This window comes from Tachypleus tridentatus, chromosome 5 (genome assembly GCF_004210375.1).
Source record: "Tachypleus tridentatus isolate NWPU-2018 chromosome 5, ASM421037v1, whole genome shotgun sequence".
Taxonomy (NCBI): domain Eukaryota; kingdom Metazoa; phylum Arthropoda; class Merostomata; order Xiphosura; family Limulidae; genus Tachypleus; species Tachypleus tridentatus.
Genome location: NC_134829.1, coordinates 45,119,793 through 45,137,376, shown reverse-complemented (window position 1 = coordinate 45,137,376; position 17,584 = coordinate 45,119,793). Strand labels below are relative to the sequence as shown.

Below are 17,584 nucleotides of genomic sequence, written 5' to 3'. Positions count from 1 at the left end.
CATGCTTGACATCATGCCTTGGTTTCCTTGCTCTTTCTTACTGTTAGAGGTTAATGAAAACAAAAACCAATCATCTGAGTAAGTGTTCATAAGGATAACAAATGATTTGCTGTTTTGATATCTTTTTAACTCTTTTGCATTGAATCACTAGTCAAAGATCATGTCACTACATTTGTTGACTTACATTCAAAATTTTATTGAACTTCTATTTTATAAATTTATGTCAATAAGTTTCAAATCAAATCAGATTATAATTCAAACTAATATTATATATGAGTTAATTTATTAACTTGAAAGCCAATATTAAAAGAACACATCTAAATATAGATTTCCGTGAGTTACCTTGTATGTTGAATGCAGCACTGTTTAAAATTAGATATTTGTGATGTCAAAATACGAAATCAATAGTTTCATTCAAATTAGGAACTCAAATTACTGATATTATGAAGTTGGAAAATAAAAGTATAGCCTTTTATCATTTTATTTTTTTGAGATAGGGCTTATGTACTGAATCATACATGGTAGCCCCCTTCCACTCTTTCATTTTTTGAAACAGTCCCTTATAGAAGCACATACTTCAAATGACTGACACATGAATAACCAATCAACAGCTTAGAATACTGGCAAGAACAGGGTGAGAACAAACGTGAAGTGATTCCAGAGCAAGCAGAAAGCTAAATGAATTAGTATATATAGTACAATTCAGTTTCTGTATTCACTGCCAAACTGAACATCATTTCTCTTGCCCTGGATCACATAGAAGCTAAACAGTACTCTGCCATAGTTTGTTGGGGTTTGTTTCTCACAGAATTATCTGATTTCAAACTTTCCATATAAATGGTAATGGAAGGATGGCTTGCAAGGTGTTCAACAAATAGCAGATGGTACTTCCAATCAGAAGTATTCACCTTCTTCAAATGACTCAAAGAAAGGTCACTTTTGGGAATAGTAATAAGCCATGTAGGGATGGGCTGACTAGTGGATACAGCAACGTTATCCAAGGACAGACCCAATTCATCCAGGTATGCCTGGATAATAAGGCCAAAAGAAGCAATGACAGACCATCTATTCTGAAAAGCACAGCCCACTGAGGTAGGAATACAACCCCAGGTGGAATACTGTGATAAGGATCAAAGTTTTCAGGTAAACTGTAACAACAGTTGCAAGCAGCAGAGGCATAGAGGAGGTTCATCAGACTCAGTGTACATCTGAACTGGAGAAGTGCAGAAGGCCCTTGTGCAAAGCTAAAGCCCCTGATGGTGAACAGAGTACAACATCTAGAAGGCCGAGGTTCTGACATAGCCACAGACCAATAGTCTAGTTTCAATCAAATGAAGGCAAGATACACTTTTAGCATACAACATTGATCTGCTCCCCAAGAGGTGAAAGAGAGAGCATGAAAGATGTTCAGTGCCCTTGTACACTTGGCATGTAACTGCTTGATGTGTGGAATAAAGGTCAGCTTACAGACAAAGATAAACTTCAAGAAATTTGCATCAGGGACCACAAGAAGCATAACTTCTCTGGGACAGAGCTTGGGATTGTTGTGAATGCTCCATTGGCAGCAGAAGTGCATGCAAACAGTTTTAGAGAAAGAAAAGGTAAAACCATTTGCTGTGGTCCACATCAGTAAATGATTGAGAACAGTCTGTAGCTGTTGCTCAATTAACCTCATGCACAACGACTGACACGAGATGTGGAAGTCGTCGACATAAAGACTGTTTGCAATGTACGAGGGGTGTCTCTTATGGCATTAATTTTTATAATGAGATATTAAGTTCCTGTGGAATAGAACGGGTAAGTGTCAAACCCAGATGGACTTGAAGTTGCTGGTCATTAACAAATGTTTCATAAAATGGGCAAACGGCCTTGCAACATGTATGAGTGAAGGTCTCAAATGATGCCACACTTCCAAGTAGTGGGAGTATCTGCTTTACTCAGATGACTGAAAGTAAGGTCATATTTAGGACGGTTATAAGCCATGGTGGGATGGGCTGACCAGTGGATACAGCAATGTCATCAAAGGACAGACTCAATTCATCCAACTGCACTTGGATATAAAGACCAAAAGGAACGATGGCAGATTATCTGTTCTGAAAAGGCATGGCCCACTGAGGAAGGAAAACACAACCTCAGGTGGGATGCTCCAGTACAAATCGAAGTTTTGAAACATATAACAAAGACATTTGAGAATGATGAAGGTGTAGAGGAGTTTCATGAAACTCTGCATATAAATTCTAGAATGAAAGGTGCAGAAAACCCTCGGGCAGAGCCAAAGCCCCCAATGATAAATGGGGTCCAGCATCTTCAAGGCCAAGGTTCTGATAGAGCCATAGACCAAAGATCCATAGTCCAGTTTCGATCAATTGAGAGCATAATACATCTTTAGCATAGAACATCAATTCACACCCCAAGAGGTGGAAAAGAAAGCACAAAGGGCATTCAGTGCCCTTGTTCACTTAACTCATAGCTGCTTAATGTGTGGTATAAAGGTTAGCTTACTGTCAAAGACAAGCCCCAAGAACTTTACCTCAAGGACCATGGGAAGCACAACTTCACCAACATGGAGGTCAGGATTGGGGTGAATACCCTGCTGGCAGCAAAAGTGCACACAAACGATTTTAGAGAGAGAAAAGTTAAAACCATTTGCAATGGTACACTTCAGTAAACAATCAAGGGCAGTTTGTAGCTGCCTCTCAATAAACCTCATGTTTGATAAACTGATTTGAGAAATGAAAGTCATCGACATAGACCCCATTTGCATCAGCAAGAGGGATTTGCCAGTGATGGCATTAATCTTTATTATGAAAAGTGTGACACTCAAGACACAGCCCTGAGGGACTCCAAGTTCTGTAGAAAAGAATGGAAAAGGGTCAAACCCACACAAATTTGAAATCACCTCCCCATAAACAAATTTTTGATACAAAATGGACAAATGGCCTTTCAATCCATACAAGTGGAGGTCTCAAGAAAGACCATACCTCCACATAGTATTATAAGTATTCTCAAGGTAAAAAAATACTGACACAAGATAATGCTTGAGAAAGACTTCTCCGATCGATGTTTCAAGTTGAATCAGGTGGAGTGCTATCATCAGAACCCACACTAGGTGTGTGAGAGGAGATTCTTTGATTTGAAGTATCAAACAAAACAAACATTAACCATTTTCTCTAAGGTCTTACACAGACAGCTCGTTAAAGCAACTGGACAGTAGTTTGAAGAAATCTTGGGATCCTCCCCAGGCTTAGAGAAAGGTGCCACTCATCAGGAAAAATATTTTCCTGCTGGATCCAGTTACAAATAACCAGATGAACAGCAAGAGAAGCAGGAGGGAGATGGCACAGCATCTTGTTGTGTATTCAGGTCTGACCAATGTACCTCCAGACTGATGAAGAGTCAGCTTGAGTTCCACCAGTGTAATGAGTCAATTATAGTCATAGAGATGATCAGCCCAAAAGGAAAGAGGCAATTGCTCTGCCCAAGTCCTGATGACTAAGAAGGCAGAGGATGAAGCAGAAGTGCTAGATACCTGGTAAAATATTTCATTGAGAATATCATTATGCTCTGAGCATCAGCAACTTCCTGGTCAGAGAGCAAGATTGAAAGGGGGACAGAATTATACTGCCCACTGACCTTCCAAATCTTGTCCCACACAACTTTGAAACTGGTGGCAGAAGAGGTACTGGTTGTGAATTTAATCCAAGATTCCTTCTGGCTTTGACATCTTACCTGCCTAGCATGTGCAAGAGCCTGCTGAAAAGAAATGTGGTTGAAAAGTGTGGAATACTTTTCATAGGTATCCCAGGCCCATTTCTGAGCCTTCTGTACCATGTGGCAGGCAGGATTCCACCAGGAATGAGGGTATAGAGGAAAACGTGTTGAGGTTTTAGTAATACACTGAGCAGCTGTCTGGATAATACAGTCAGTCATTACTGCCATGCACTCGTTAATCGATGGCTTACAAATGGTGGCAGGATCACGTACTGCAAGAGCAGTGAAAGAGGTCCAGATGGCTTGCTCCAGCTTCTACCAGGTACACAGGTCAGGTTGCATCGACCACAGCCAGTCTCTCACAAAGTGACAGGAAAACAAACACTGCCAAGTGGGTTACTGTCAACCCTCCATGGAAAGTGGAAGAACAGTGAAGGGGAGCAGACTGAGAGATAGACAACTGTAAAAGACTGATTAGGTGCAGTAAAATAATTATAAGAACCAGTATTGAAGAGAGCAAGGTTGTGATCTGAGAGCATATGCTCTATAGAGCATCCCATTCCATCAATGTCAGCAACTCACCAGATGGGATTATTTCCATTAAAGTCCCCAGAATTAAAAAGTGAGACAGCAAATGTTCAACGAGAGCATTAACGTCTGATTTTTCATAGGTCTCTACAGGAGACATGTAGAGAGAACAAACAGTGATGGTACGACTCAAGGAAACATGGATGGCTACAGCCTACAAGGGTGTGTTGAGTGGCAAAGACAGGATGGGCACATGCTGAATGTTCAGCAGTGCCACCCCTCCATGCACTCGTCCATCACACAAGCAGTCATTTCCATACAAAGAAAACTGCCAAAACGTGACTGTATCAGCATGTTTCAGAAATGTTTCCTGTAAAAAAAGACACACAGGATGGTAAGAATCAATCAGTATTTTGATTGATAAGAACAAAAACCTCAACAGTTCAATTGTATCAAAGTGGCCATTTTTACTTATGTATGAGTGAATTGGGTGGAGAGCCTTCTGTTTTCTTCAATGTCTTTTGTCTTTATTTTCTTTATTTGAAGGAAGTCTATCAACCTCCATGGATCCCGCCCTGGGTTGATTGGGCAGGTCTCTGTTGTTGGAAGAAGATTCCAATGACTGCATGCATGAATGAATGATCATTCTGCATCTCGGGCCAGAGAAGAAGATGCACCTGAGAGAAAATGCCTGAACCCAGAACCAATGCTAGGTTTCTTGTGGAATAATCCTAACAATGGACTATATTCCCTCAATAATCATGAACTTTATTCAAGACTTAACCCATGAATTAAAAAGGATAATGAAATATAATTTCCAAAGAACAAACAAGACAATTATAACCAATAACTTACCAACAGTTAAAACTGACACATTAATAAAAAAAAATAACTCAATCATGACACAACCTATATTTACTCATGTTTTTCATACTTCATAATACATGAAAGAAATAGCTTTTAGCATTATTCTATAAACATTTCTTCTCATAAGGAGTGAAAATTTGATGACACTATGTACAAACTAATGTATCTTAACAACATTTCACAATATAGAATAACTTATGCCCAAGAACCAATTTCCCAGTTCACACAGATGATTTTGTGAAAGAGAGGAATGAGTCAGTTACAATGGAAGAGATAAAATAAAGATGTTGCATGAGATCTCTCCCATTTCTATGTTGTGACAAAATAGAGAATGAATTTTAAATTATTCATTGTTATGCTAAAAGAATGATTAGAACTAGTCAATCACATGTTTTACCAGTGCATTAGATCCGGGTGTTACGTATTCATGACATCATATTTACACCTTGAGAATGGAGAAAAATAAAGTTCTCCATGATTGAAAACATAGGTGATACAGGAAGACCATGACCCTTATTGCAAATCCACATGAACACAGTTAGGGGTTGCACATCATATAATAAAGTTTTTCCAGTATCATATAAGCAAGAGTTTTATTATAGTATGAAACAATCTACCCATACGGTTATTAAGTAACTTGACTTCATGTTGTACAAAAAATAACTATTCCTATTTTGATTATGACATTATATTTGGCTAATTCTAACACACTTTGAAAAATCAGCAAGTGTTCATTGAAGGTAACATTGAATTTTGTTGTTATTGTTGTAAACATATCTAAAAAAAATCTTATACCAAAATTTATATAACCTTTTTATTACATTTACGATACTAGATTTTGCAATCCAAGTTTATTACTGAGTGAAAGAACTTAAGTTTTCAATACAAGAACTTAGCATTATCTAATTCATTATTTATTTATTCACATGTCAACATCTGTTATTTTGTGACCTTTTCGAGGGTTTCCTAAATACAAATACGTATATTTTGTTTCCTTGTATTCAACTACATTTGAAACTTCATTTATAAGACTTTTTTTCTTCATAAATCAAAACACATCATTCAATATACATTAACTAAATCTTATTTTAATAACATTTATTTATGATACATTTATTGAATTTCCATAAGGTACTGTAGAAAAACAACAAACATGATCTATAAGGTGGATTGCTATATATAAATTTTTACACACAAATATCTGAAGGTACAGAGGCAATTATGAACACTTTATTACATGATATCTTAGTAAATACTTTTAATAATAAACATTTCCAAACATTTCTGCTTACTTTACACATGAGATCCCTTAGCGTTCCATTCTCTTCCAAGTTTCTAATAACTAAACATCCACTTTCTCTGACTGATGCAAATGTTATTGGATAAATATATGGATGCTGGAATAAGAAAAGCTGAAGGTAACTTTACACTGTAACAAAGCAACAGATATACTTTAATGCAACTGTTATGTGAAAAACAAAACATTAACCACAATAAAAGTTCAATTGTTGTTTTTTTTTATACCTGTTTGAGTACATTTCTATATACTTTTGGTCACTCAGTTTGTCAAAAACATAGTTGAAAACCAGAGGTTCTATGTTCAAACATATATCATCATGTTTCATCCTTTATTTTTATAACTAACTAACTACATTAGAGCAATTTTTCAATATTTTAAACAAACCTTGAATGCATTTCAGAATTTTCAGTCTTTATTTCACTAAAAGTATCTACAAGTTCAACTGAGTAACAATAAAAACTTATCTTTATTAACCATCATGTTTTCCTGATTCAAAACATTGATTTAAAAATAAAAAAACTCAAATTGTCCTAGATCTTCTAGATGTTTTTAGTATTGAAAAATGTTAGTCAAAAGATTATCTATTGTCAATTCCCTTACATTGCCTGGATAGTTACTTTTGAAATAACATATTCATTTATAAAAATGTCTCACTCAATAAAAAATGGGGAACTGGATAGAATGAAGACTAACATTTCCTCTGATTTAACCAGTTTAAGTCTAGTGCTAAATAACCAGTAAAATATAAGTTCAAATTACTGTAAAATACATTAACTAACCTCACTGTTCCGTATGATTATGTCACTTTACTTAAAACTACCACAAAATTTTCCGCTTTTGAATAGTGTTACTAAGGTTAGGACAAAGTCTTATTTATGGAAAATTATGTGTTAATATATAAATTATAAAAACTCTTTAACAATAAATTCCCATTTCACACTTTTGATAAGAATAAAATGACTTTGAAACAAGGTTTTAAATTGTCTTTGTCACATCTAATACATCCTTACTAAAACCTAGTGAACATTTCATAACACCTCTAAGCTAGTGAACACATTTTAATAATAATCACTTAATGCTTTTTTCACTACAATAATTTTAATTTCACTCCTTTTTACGTACAATTTCAAAAACAGTTGACCAGAAGGCTTAGCTTCTTTTACTGTTGAGTTTCCCATGTCGAATTGAGATACCTTCATAATAGAATGAGGTATTTAAAAACAGAAGTAGCTGCTGTTCAGACAGTTGTATGCACGAACGTATCAAGTTGAAATATTTAAAAACAGAAGTAGCTGTTCAGACAGTTGTATGCACGATCGTATCAAGTTGAAATATTTAAAACCAGAAGTAGCTGTTCAGACAGTTGTATGCACGAACGTATCAAGTTGAAATATTTAAAAACAGAAGTAGCTGTTCAGACAGTTGTATGCACGAACGTTTCAAGTTGAAATATTTAACTCCTTAACAATTTTGGAAAAAATTATTTTGTGACAATATTTGAAAAGGCAGTAAAACTCAGATAAAAAAATAATTTTACCTGTAAACCAACCAACAGTTTTATAGCTGACTGCAAATCCTTATGCACAAGGTAATAATCTGGACCTAATGAAACCTGAATAAACAAATAACAGATATTTGTTAGTTATTTACTGATTTAACTGTTACATTTTTTAGGTGATTAAACAAACTTTTAAAATTATTTAACTACAACTATTTACATTACTTTAGTAAACTCTGACTTAAATGAGTTAATACATATCTATTAAGAAAACGTCAATATTATGCTATATCACGATGTGTTGATTCATACATTTGTTGCAACAACTCACCTACACAGAATTTTGTTAATAGACTCTTAAAAAACTTGATTTATATTTAACCTCAGTGTTATGTTCACTATAATAATCCAGATTTAATATTTGTAGATCCACAGTTTAGATACATAACAACACCTTACACAGAGATACTATTCAGAGAATTGCTAGACTAATTGCCCAGTTAATTGAGTTGTTTCAAGGACTTGCTAATCATAAGGTAATACTAGAATTCTTTCAAAGTTTTTTTATACAAGATTTTACTATTTTTCATTTTACCTGTTACTCACAAAAACATAATTATATTAGCTTATGGTAAAGTGCACAAAAGAAATAAGTTACTCCCAATTTTGAACAGTTTTCTGAGAAAACATAAGATTACAAAAAATTATTTCACAGGTTGACTGTCATTTTTTCGAAATTAAAACACTTGTTTAACTCAAAGATTCACTATAATCATAACCTCTAGTTCCATTTCTAATTTGTAAAATTGCACCTGCACAATGATAGCCTTCTAAAGCTCATTTGCACTTCAAGCAGCAGAAATTAAACTACTTACAATCCTCATTTTGTAAGCTTCTATAACAATATAATAAAATTACTAAATTAATAAATTCTTAACTTATAAGCTTGTACATTACACAGATGAAATTAACAAACTAATAAATCTAAATTACCTGTCATCCTTATTTTTAAACTTCTACAATAACGAGATAGTTTAATAAACTAACAAGTTTATAAATTATTATTAGATATTTCAGACCATAGCAAAAGTCTTTTCAAGACTGTATTTTACTGTCACTAACAACAGTACCAAACTGCAAATTTCACATAAAAGTAATTCATGGTAATATGTTACATATCTACAGTTAAAGTTCACTTGCAAGCAGAGTTCTGTATGTGCACATATTTGTAAACAGAGCTGTGTAATGAGCATATATATTTTAAATATAAGCAGCTTATTCTTTATTTGTAGCACATATTGGAAGAATTATTTCTACAGGTAAAAATATTGAAAGTTGAAAATTTTACAGATAATACTAGAACAGAATTAATTACCTCATGTAAAGTTATATATCCTCACGAATTGTTTGTTTTTTTTATTTAATCCATGCAATATGTTAACTTTCATTGGTTATAAAGAAATGAAAAGAGACGGATCATGCATTCTAAATTGGAAAAATCAACTAAAATGATGAAATTCCTCAAGCAAATTCAAATTCTTTGAAAATGTGAGAAAGTTATATTTGATTCCTGCAATAATAAAACAATGTTGAATATTCATGAACATGTTTAAAACATTAATAGAATAATAGTAAAATAAATCATAAAATCATGAATATCACAAATGATTTAATATAACATACATCAAATGTTGCTCTATTTGCAATCCAGTCATATGATTGTAAAACAAATTATTTACGTAATATCTTTCTATAGTTACATACCCATGAAAGAACCAGCCTTTCTTTAGTTTCTCCTTCAGGCTTGATCAGAAAATACTGCTTTCTTAGCCTCCAACCTGCATGGAATAAACAAACCAGAAATTTTCTGTACTTGTTACAGAATTAAAAGCACGTTCTACAGTGCTAAAAATACAAATACTGTCCACTATTGTGATCTCACTTTAAAACAGTCCACATGGACTACTTGATTAAAACCTATTTCAGTTGGCACGTTTTATGTTCGAAGGTTCAGTAAGTTAATGAAACTTTGTAGAATGGACGGAAAGTGCCTGTTGTGGAGACACAAGTGTAGAGGACGACGTTTCAACTGTCTGTTGTGGAGACACAAGTGTAGAGGACGACGTTTCAACTGTCTGTTGTGGAGACACAAGTGTAGAGGACGACGTTTCAACTGCCTGTTGTGGAGACACAAGTGTAGAGGACGACGTTTCAACTGCCTGTTGTGGAGACAAGTGTAGAGGACGACGTTTCAACTGCCTGTTGTGGAGACACAAGTGTAGAAGACTTTCAAAACATTGTTCTTTAGACTTGTGTCTCCACAACAGGCAGTTCTCGTCCATTCTACAAAGTTTCATTAAGAACACTCTGCCTAAACAATCTATCAAAGGTTCAATAAGTTAATCCATTATTCAAAAAGGATAATTACATTACTATGACATTTAAATAGTTTAATTAGCTGCTGGCAAATGATATACAAATTTCTCTACAATAAAATGTGAGCAACATAAACCAAACAGACTCGAACTTTTTTTTTTTTTTGCTTAACAATTAACACTTAAACTTCTATAGGATACTAGAGATTGGGGAGAATGATTTCATATTCAGGTGTTTTTTAGTTTTGTTTCTTGCATGCTAAAGTTCAACCATCCTTCCTTCCTTTAGCGAAGTTACTAACAAATTTTTTATCTTGATCTAATATTATATTTTTAAGAAGTAAATAATATAATTACTGGTTAATATTTATTTTACACATTTGACTAGAAGTTAAATGCAAACAATTAACAAATTACCACACTGGCCCAATTATAGTGATCTCGACCAAACAGTGATCCTCCATTAACAAAAACCATGGAAAGAACAAAAAACGTGTCACAACGTCTTTGTTTTAGATCCACAAAATCAATACTGTAACTGAACAGCCAGCAGGTAGATTAGTTGCAAAAATTAGCAATGATCTTTGGTGAACATCTGACACGAACACATAGATGGATCCTATCTGGACATTTAGGAACACAAAATATAAGAGTAGGGGGTAGGAGTCTGTGGTCAGCTGTGATTATGAGGTAACTATAAATATTTTAGCCTATTTATTACCCCCCCCCCAAAAAACACCTCCTTAAAATCAGGTTGACACAGTACTCGCTTACCTGAATACTCAGTTTATCATGTTTTCAAATAAGGGTTTTTTAAAAGGTTTATGTAGCTTAATGATACCAAAGACTTTGACTGTAGGTAAAATTGAACCCATGATGTTTTAAAAACTATACATATACATCAACCAGCACTTGCCCATGTCAGGAAGAGGTTCAACAACTTTCCACCGACACTCTGAACGAAACACCATGGAGACGTGTTGAAGAGCTATCTCTGTGAACAAAATATTCATTAAAAGCATAAATCACTTTGTATACAGAATCTCATAAAATATATTTTAAACATATGCACAACAAAAACTATAATCACAATGTAAGTAACATCTATATGTTATTTTTCTATCATGGACTCTCAATCAACTTTCTATTTTGCTATTACGCAATTGTTTTTCCTTTACTGTAATACAATTAAAAAACTATGTATAGACAAAAATATGCTAAGTGTGACTATCTGAATTATTTTTTCTCAATTATGAAACTGGGTCAATACATTTTATTAAAAAAAAGTTTCTTTTAACCCCTTACCTTCAACCACAGCCATTAAAATTTTCCCTAATTTTTCATTGTCTGACTTCTTGACATTATAATGCCCCAGCCACAGCAAGATAATCCAATAGTTAATACACAGTTTCTTTTTCCTTGTGTTTCTATTTTCTGTTTCCTTTCCTTTTCTCTCATCTTCTTCTTCTCTTTTTGCTTTCCAATTTTTGCCTGTTAGTTTTTTTTTATTTTGGGAATATCTACTCGAGGGCTATCTGTGCTAACTGTCCCTAATTTAGCAGTGTAATACTAGAGGGAAGGCAGCTAGTCATCACCTCCTGCCACCAACTCCTGGGCTACTCTTTTATCAATGAATAGTGGGATTGACCGTCACATTGTAATGCCTCCACGGCTGAAAGGGTGAGCATATTTGGTGTGACGGGGGTTTCAAACCTGTGACTCTCAAATTACAAGTTGAATGCCTTAACCAACCTGGCCACTCCAATTTTTGTCTTTTTCTCCTTTTCCATAACCAACAATTCCTCTCACATTTCTAAACTTATTTTTCTATCTATTGGACATTTATTTAAAATGAACTTTGCCACTAACGAGAATAAACATGCATTTAGACCAAAACTGCTCAGAGAAAGAAAAACTAAACTGACAAAAACAATAAATGTTATCAAACTTTGCTGAAACAAAGTTAGGCAGAGTTAACCTAACAGCTTTCAACTTTCTAAAATGCAGTAGTATAATTATGAAAAGTTTATTTAGGTAAAATATGAGTTTATTTTCTTATCTTGGTGGAGTGTTGTTGGGTACAGCAACAGTTTCATAATAGTGTGATATGAAGGCCACAGGAGAAATATCCTCAGTCAGTGCAGTGTTTTCACATACTTTGAATCATTACATTACACAAAAGAACATTCAAGTTACGTACCAGCAAAATTACTGGAATATTTGTCTGGATCAAGAAAACGTTTCACAGGCAAGGAATTTGCTAACATTGGATGTGCTAGAACAGCATTGATGTAAGCCTATGGAAAGGTAATATTTTTAAATTACTAAAATTGCTTGATCAGAAACAAAACCATATATAGATTTTGTTTTTTTTATATATCACTCCTTAGAACACCTACATATGTTTAATTAAGAAACTATGTATAATTATATAATTGAGAAACAAAATTAACTATTAACCTGCTTAAGTGTAAAATTAAAATCCAATGCCATCTTCACAAAACAAATGCTCATTGTTATTTACATACAGAGTCAACATGTAACCCATTACAGATTTTTAATATATCTGTTACGTACAAAACGATTTAATGAAATACATATACCATAATCTACATTATATGCAGAATAAATGGCAAGATTTAAAAACATTTGAATTCCCACTGATACATCCAAATAAATCATTATATTTTAGACATACTTAAAAATTACAAATTTACTAAAAGTCATCAGTATCTCAAAGTTGCACTTTGTGTGTAATGTTTGTTTTTTTTAATTTTGCACAAAGCTACTCGAGGGCTATCTGTGCTAGCCATCCCTAATTTAGCAGTGTAAGACTAGAGGGAAGGCAGCTAGTCATCACCACCCACCGCCAACTCTTGGGCTACTCTTTTACCAATGAATAGTAGAATTGACCATCACATTATAGTACCCCCACGGCTGAAAGGGCGAGCATGTTTTGTGCAACAGGGATTCGAACCCGCGACCCTCAGATAACGAGTCAAAAGCTTTAACCCACTTGGCCATGCTGAGCCATTGTGTCTAATGCCATACTCAATGTCACAAGTCAAAACTATATCATAAAAGTTTTCCATATCTTTAAATATATACACATATATCAATAACAGCAGAAAGTTCTACAAATTAAATATTAGAAAGAACTATATTTTTTAAAGGTCACAAAACATATGAGTCGTTGTACAAAGTAAAACTTCTATTTATTCATGTTTCTCCTGGTCTACCCAACATCATCAGATGAGATACAAGAATTTAAAAGAAAATCATGTGAGAACCTGTAACAATAGTAAATCTACAAGCATCAAACTGACACAGAAAATAATTCTTCCAAAATATATCCCTATCATCTGTATTTCAATATTCATTTCAAACTTACCTCATACAATCTGGTTAAGAACAGCCAAAGAATATAAAATTCACAATAAAGTGCAATTTACATTTTTGTCTGTAAAAGACTAGATCAACTGCTATCCACAAAAAGTATATACATAATGAAACTTCTAAAAAACAGAATGTACAGATGGTAAAAGCTGTTATATTGGTGAGACAAACATAACTTTATATTTATTTGTAGAAACACTGAAAACCTCTATACTTGCCAACTAAAAAAAAAAACTTTTGTTTATTATTCTCAAGTAAAAAGCCTAAAGCAGAGAGGGCATATTGACAGAAGAAAAATATATAAGAAACCCAATTAACAAGAAAACCTAATCCTATTCTTAAACACAATGATGTTCAATTATATCTATTTTAATTCTGTTCTCTCTTGTACATATAATGTATTTCAATATTTAGATTCAGACCTAAAAGTTTTTCTTAAATTACACTTAAACTTGACAGTCCATCAATAAATTATTTCATTGTTAATAATTGATATGCAGAACTTGTGTGAATGAAAAAACTTTACTAGCTATTCTAAGCGAGTTACGTATAGATTTGAAATAATAATTAATTTTTATTTTGAAAGCAAATATTTTTCAACTCACGTCAATAAAACAACAAATACATTTAAATAACTGCAAACCAAATGAAAAATATCTCAGAATTGAATTTCTCTGTCAGACTTTTTTCAGATGTAGTGATTATTACAAGAGCATGGATAGTAAGTACTGCAGTCTTACCTGCAATCCTTGTTGTCGCTCTGCTATGAATTCTCTTCCCATGTTACCAAATACTTTTTAGGTGGGAATAGAACGTCAATACCAGCAGGCTGAAGGCTGGTATTCAGAGCATCAAAATCACTATACCTACGTGAAAGACGCCAGAAATTCTCTGCCATATAGCCTCTCTGAACCCTCAGAAGATAAGCCTATAAAATGTATTGAGTATCAGACAAAATGAAAAGTATCCAAATAAAGTTTTCATACAATATTTTACACAGCACAAATTATATACTTTAATATTAATATAAATACCAGTCACTATACTTATTTTATCATGTTTTACATGTGTTGTCAAAGCCAACTGACAACTTACAGTTAATAATGTTAATACTATGGTGAATATGGTTAGGCAGACCCAACTTTCAAACCAAAGTACCAGGTCAATCCAGCCCTTGCCTCTTATTTTACACTTACTATAAATCTGAAATAATTTTAACAAACTTTAAATCTATAAAACTATTCCACAATATTTTCACATATATTAATGTTTGTACTGTTTTTTGCAATAATTCTAACTTATTTTTGTGATGAAACACAGAAAAAAAATGAGCAAAAATTGTCAAAGTATTCATCCAAGAAACCTTTATTCAAATCATCTTAAAATAGGCTTCTTCAAACCTGGAATTGTTTGAGAATCCACAACATATTAAAATATACTATTTTTAAGTTTTTGCATTAATTATAAACTATTAGACATTCTTGTTGTGGTTCAAATTTTAAGCAAGACTACATGAGGGCTATCTCTAATTTGGCAGTGAACGACTACAGAGAGAAGGCAGCTAGTCATAACCACACACTGCCAGCTCTAAGGCTACTCTTTTACCAATCAATAGTGTGATTAACCATTGTATTATAACAATCCTACAACTGAAAAGGGCAGCACATACGGTGTGATGGAGATTCAAACCCATAACTTGCAGACTGTGAATCAAGTTCCCTACCCACCTGGCTGTGTTGATATATTTTTGTGAAGAATGTACGAAATGTAGAACTACTGTTTTTTCATTAAACAGTCACAAGATTCAGTAGTCTTTAATGCATGTTTTAATGAAGACTGCTACTTTAACAGTCTCCACATTCAGACTGGTACAGACCTCAGTTTCTCACCATGCAGAAATGGAACTTTCAAGAGAGTTTGGTGGGAGGAGAGTACACGTTACAACACAAAGTGAGTAGACATATATATTATATTCATGATTCAATGTGACTGAGTTTTCTTTCTAATAGAAACTATCAACAAAACAGAAATGTCCTGGCAAAACTGGGTCTTCTAGTCAACCTAAATATGATATCACCTAAAATGCATTTTCAAAACTACTTTATAACTTCTTTTATTTCACCTGAAAAGAAAAAAAAATCCTACCGATATTTCTGTAACAATAGGATGACACTACATATTTGTACATTCTGCTTTTCTAATATGTATCACTACTTAATATAAACTTGAATGCAGATACATTTACAGTTTGTGCGACATTAGTCTTATTATAGTGTGGATTACTGACAAAACTAGAAAGGTTCAAAAGGAAAAAACTAATACTAAACTGTTGTCAGAGATAATTATAATAGTGGGCTTTTATCAGAGAATCCATTATCAGATTATTCTGAATGAGAACGTTTGACCAATATGACTTCAAAGTTTCTTTCTTGCTACAATATACAAGGTTTTATACGTCCATTTTTCTGATTCTTTTTCTTTTTTGAATAGGCCAATCTTTCATCAAAACTCCCTTGATCCAAATTAGATTTCTTTTAAAATATAGTCTTTGTTTTCTTCATATATCATACAAATTATTCTTAAAATAAACCTTGGGTAAAACAACCATATTTTAGGATAACTTCAAATTTCAAGCTTCCATTTGTTTATCTTAAATATTTTTAACTGATTTTTATTTATTCAGTTTATAAATTTTGCAAAAGTATTTTGATACTCCACCAGTTGAAAAGAACAATCATAAAACTATACATCCAGAAATGCAAATTATAAAAATGGGAGATGGGTATTTTCATAATCCAAGATGACTGTTTAAAGTACAGAGCTAGAAACGAATTTGAAGCTGGCAGACAAAGCCACATGTGTCCTTTAATTAATTATGTAATTTATCTTTTCTTACAGTCTTAAAACTAGAATATATAACATATTCTAGATTAGGTTAAACAACTGTCCACAGAAATGGTCCACTGCAGTTTTGGAGAAGAAATATTGACAATAGCTGCAAAATTATTATTAAATGTGTCATGCTTTGAGTAAAATACACAGGTATGTTGTAAACAAAAATCAGGTGTATAACAAGAGTATTTGAACTCAAAATATCTCTGAATTGATAACATCAGTTTCATTGAGACTGATAAGTAAGAGCACATGACAATATTCATGTGAAAGATAAACATACCTCTGTTAATTGTACAATATTCATGTGAAAAATAAACATTATAATAACAAATGTTCATTGAGGTAAACAAAAGAATAATTGGGTCTTAGTAAGAGTTTTCTTTTTTTCCCAATTTGTAAAGAATCCTTATGCAATAGGAAAAAAAATATATTATTTTCAAAATCTGCATAACTGAACTATAGAAAATCCATTATTAAAACCATAGCAACATCTACAAAGTTTAAATTTGCAGGCTTGTGTAATCTATCAACAGCCCTCTTGCTAGCTTCATTCTTAAAACAAGTAGTTTACTTGTCACCACAACTTTATTTATGTACGAGAATCAGAAAAAAAAAAACTGTTTGGACAAACACTAAATTTTACACTTTTTTGTTTGTTTTTTACAATTTTCAGATGGTTTTTAATAGTTATATTGCTGTATGCACTGCAGTTCTGAAGCTTTTGCTTTCTTATATAAATATTTAACTCATAATTTAAAATTGTTCCTTTTGGTATATTCAACTGGTCAGGTGCTTTGAACTGAAGTTGTATTATCAATAATGTATAATAACTGTTATTTATAGCATGTTTAACTGCTACTCAACACTAACAATCACTTAAAAATTAGGTTTTTACAAATAAAATATTTAACAAATACGTTTGCTACATGATATACAAGTCAGCCTAAACACGTTAAAAACATTTAGACATAAACAAGACTGTTGCTTAAATAAAACTAGCTTGTATTGTAATTT

At 33.0% G+C, this 17,584-nt stretch overlaps 1 pseudogene across 1 annotated transcript in view; it reads right to left on the bottom strand.

Annotated features, from left to right (window-relative positions):
- Positions 1-17,584, bottom strand: part of LOC143251065 (PX domain-containing protein kinase-like protein) — a 44,574-nt pseudogene that overhangs the window by 26,460 nt on the left and 530 nt on the right. The window contains exons 2-7 of the transcript XR_013028479.1: positions 14,416-14,603; positions 12,480-12,576; positions 11,196-11,273; positions 9,669-9,742; positions 7,944-8,018; positions 6,399-6,503 (exon numbers count right to left, since the gene is read on the bottom strand). The product of XR_013028479.1 is annotated as a PX domain-containing protein kinase-like protein (transcript). The remainder of the gene's footprint in view (positions 1-6,398; positions 6,504-7,943; positions 8,019-9,668; positions 9,743-11,195; positions 11,274-12,479; positions 12,577-14,415; positions 14,604-17,584) is intronic.